Raw genomic sequence first — 4,493 nt, forward strand, 5'->3', positions numbered from 1 at the left:
CAACATCTCTACATGGCGTGTATATGAAAGGAGGTAGTGCACATGATGAATGAACCGGCTCTATGAGTAGAGACGTGATAAACGCATCTAACAGAATGACTCTACATATCTAGATACGCTTTTGAACGTCTCAATATAGCGTCTCATACCTAGATACGCTTTTGAACGTCCCAATATAGCATCTCATATCTATTGACACTTTTGAACGTCCTAATATAGCGCCTCATATCTAGGGACGCTTTTGAACGTCTCAATATAGCGTCTCATGCCATATACAGTCGCTTAGCTAACGTGTCTACACGTTTTGAGACGGTCCGTGGGGATACGCTTCAAAGACGCTTTACTAAGTCGACTCTATGGTTGCCTAGAGATGAAATAACATGTATCTAGCTGTGGAATATGACGTCTCTACAGACAGTTTTTCTTGTAGTATCAAGTAGATCACGTGAATATCCCATTGTCACCACAGATAAGCACATGCAAGACATACATCAAGTGTTCTCAAATCCTTAAAGACTCAATCCGATAAGATAACTTCGAAGGAAAAAATCAATCCATTACAAGAGAGTAGAGGGGGAGAAACATCATAAGATCCAACTATAATAGCAAAGCTCACGATACATCAAGATCATGCCATATCAAGAACGCGCGAGAGAGATGAAACACATAGCTACTGGTACATACCCTCAGCCCCGAGGGTGAACTACTCCCTCCTCGTCATGGAGAGCGCTGGGATGATGAAGATGGCCACCGGTGATGGATCCCCCTCCGGCAGGGTGCCGGAATAGGGTCCCGATTGGTTTTTGGTGGCTACAGAGGCTTGCGGCGGCGGAACTCCCGATCTAGGTTATTTTCTAGAGTTTTGGGTATTTATAGGAATTTTTGGCGTAGGTCTCACGTCAGGGGGTCTCCGAGTCATCCATGAGATAGGGGGACGCGCCCAGGGGGGTAGGGCGCGCCCCCACCCTCATGGACGGCTCGGGACTCTTCTGGCCCAACTCTTTATTCCGGGGGCTTCTTTTGGTCCATAAAAAATCATCAAAAATTGGCACGTCAATTGGACTCCATTTGGTATTCCTTTTTATTAAAACTGAAAAACAAGGAAAAAACAGAAACTGGCACTGGGCTCTAGGTTAATAGGTTAGTCCAAAAAATCATATAAAATAGCATATAAAACATCCTAGATGGATAATATAATAGCATGGAACAATAAAAAATTATAGATACGTTGGAGACGTATCAAGCATCCCCAAGCTTAATTCCTGCTTGTCCTCGAGTTGGTAAGTGATAAAAACAGAATTTTTGATGTGGAATGCTACCTAACATATTTTCAATGTAATTTTCTTTATTGTGGCATGGCTGTTCAGATCCGAAAGATTCAAGACAAAAGTTTAATATTGACATAAAATAATAATACTTCAAGCATACTAACCAAGCAATTATGTCTTCTCAAAATAACATAGCCAAAGAAGGCTCATCCCTACAAAATCATATAGTTTGGCCATGCTCCATCTTCGTCACACAAAATGCTCCCATCATGCACAACCCCGATGACAAGCCAAGCAATTGTTTCGTAACTTTAGCATTCTCAAACTTTTCAACTTTCAAGCAATATATGAGCGCGAGCCATGGAAATAGCACTATAGGTGGAACAGAGTATGATGATGGAGGTTGTATGGAGAAGACAAAAAGGGAGAAAGTCTCACATCAACGCGGCTAATCAACAGGCTATGGAGATGCCCATCAATTGATGTCAATGCGAGGAGTAGGGATTGCCATGTAACGGATGCACTAGAGCCATAAATGTATGAAAGCTCAACAAAAGAAACTAAGTGGGTGTGCATCCAACTTGCTTGCTCACGAAGACCTAGGGCATTTTGAGGAAGCCCATCGTTGGAATATAGAAGCCAAGTTCTATAATGAAAATTCCCACTAGTATATGAAAGTGACAAAATAAGAGACTCTCTATCATGAAGATCATGGTGCTACTTTGAAGAAGAAGTGTGGAAAAAGGATAGTAACATTGCCCCTTCTCTCTTTCTCTCTCATTTTTTGTTTGGGCCTTCTCTTTTTTTATGGCCACTCTTTTTTTTTGTCCGGAGTCTCATCCCGACTTGTGGGGGAATCGTAGTCTCCATCATCCTTTCCTCACATGGGACAATGCTCTAATAATGAAGATCATCACACTTTTATTTACTTACAACTCGATACTTAGAACAAAATGTGACTCTATGTAGATGCCTCCGGCGGTGTACCGGGATGTGCAATGAATCAAGAGTGACATGTATAAAAAATTATGAACGGTGGCTTTGCCAAAAATACGATGTCAACTACATGATCATGCAAGGCAATATGACAATGATGAAGCGTGTCATAATAAACGGAACGGTGGAAAGTTGCATGGCAATATATCTCGGAATGGCTATGGAAATGCCATAATAGGTAGGTATGGTGGCTGTTTTGAGGAAGATATAAGGAGGTTTATGTGTGATAGAGCGTATCATATCACGGGGTTTGGATGCACCGGCGAAGTTTGCACCAACTCTCGCGGTGAGAAAGGGCAATGCATGGTACCGAAGAGGCTAGCAATGATGGAAGGGTGAGAGTGCGTATAATCCATGGACTCAACATTAGTCATAAAGAACTCACATACTTATTGAAAAAATCTACAAGTCATCAAAACCAAGCACTACACGCATGCTCCTAGGGGGATAGATTGGTAGGAAAAGACCATCGCTCGTCCCCGACCGCCACTCATAAGGAAGGCAATCAAAGAAACACCTCATGCTTCAAATTTGTCACACAACGGTTACCATACGTGCATGCTACGGGACTTGCAAAGCTCAACACAAGTATTTCTCAATTTCACAATTACTCAACTAGCACGACTCTAATATCACCATCTTCATATCTCAAAACAATTATCAAGTATCAAACTTCTCATAGTATTTAATGCACTCTATATGAAAGTTTTTATTATACCCATCTTGAATTCCCATCATATTAGGACTAATTTTATAACCAAAGCAAATTACCATGCTGTTCTAAAAGGCTCTCAAAATAATATAAGTGAAGCATGAGAGTTCATCTATTTCTTCAAAATAAAACCACCGTCGTGCTCTAAAAAAATATAAGTGAAGCACTAGAGCAAAAATTATCTAGCTCAAAAGATATAAGTGAAGCACATAGAGTATTCTAATAAATTCTGATTCATGTGTGTCTCTCCCAAAAGGTGTGTACAGCAAGGATGATTGTGGTAAACTAAAAAGCAAAGACTCAAATCATACAAGACACTCCAAGCAAAACACATATCATGTGGTGAATAAAAATATAGCCTCAAGTAAAGTTACCGATAGACGAAGACGAAAGAGGGGATGCCATCCGGGGCATCCCCAAGCTTAGGCTCTTGGTTGTCCTTGAATATTACCTTGTGGTGCCTTGGGCATCCCCAAGCTTAGGCTCTTTCCACTCCTTATTCCATAGTCCATCGAATCTTTACCCAAAACTTGAAAACTTCACAACACAAAACTCAACAGAAAACTCGTAAGCTCCGCTAGTATAAGAAAATAAATCACCACTTAGGTACTGTTGTGAACTCATTCTAAATTCATATTGGTGTAATATCTACTTTATTCCAACTTCTCTATGGTTCATACCCTCCGATACTACTCATAGGTTCATCAAAATAAGCAAACAACACATAGAAAACAGAATCTGTCAAAAACAGAACAGTCTGTAGTAATCTAGTAACTTTCCATACTTCTGTAACTCCAAAAGTTCTACCAAATTAGGAAAACCTGAGCAATTTGTGTACCAATCCAGAGAAAAAAGAATCAGATCAAAAGCACGTTTATGTGAATTATCAAAACTAATTTACTGGGCGCAAAAGTTTCTGATTTTCAGTAGGATCAACACAACTATCACCGTAAGCTATCCTAAAGGTCTTAATTGGCACTTTATTGAAAAAAAGCTATAAAACATGATTACTACAGTAGAATAATCATGTGAACACACAAAAACAGTAAAGGTAAATATTGGGTTGTCTCCCAACAACCGCTTTTCCTTATTGCTTTTTTAGCTAGGCATGATGATTTCAATGATGCTCACATAAAAGATAAGAATTGAAACATAAAGAGAGCATCATGAAGAATATGACTAGCACATTTAAGTCTAACCCACTTCCTATGCATAGGGATTTTGTGAGCAAACAACTTATGGGAACAATAATCAACTAGCATAGGAAGGCAAAACAAGCACAACTTCAAGATTTTCAACACTTAGAGAGGAAACTTGATATTATTGCAATTCCTACAAGCATATATTCCTCCCTCGTAATAATTTTCTGTAGCATCATGAATGAATTCAACAATGTAACCATCACATAAAGCATTCTTTTCATGATCTACAAGCATAGAATTTTTATTACTCTCCACATAAGCAAATTTCTTCTCATGAATAGTAGTGGGAGCAAACTCAACAAAATAACTATCATG

Source organism: Triticum aestivum, chromosome 7D (genome assembly GCF_018294505.1).
Source record: "Triticum aestivum cultivar Chinese Spring chromosome 7D, IWGSC CS RefSeq v2.1, whole genome shotgun sequence".
Classification (NCBI taxonomy): domain Eukaryota; kingdom Viridiplantae; phylum Streptophyta; class Magnoliopsida; order Poales; family Poaceae; genus Triticum; species Triticum aestivum.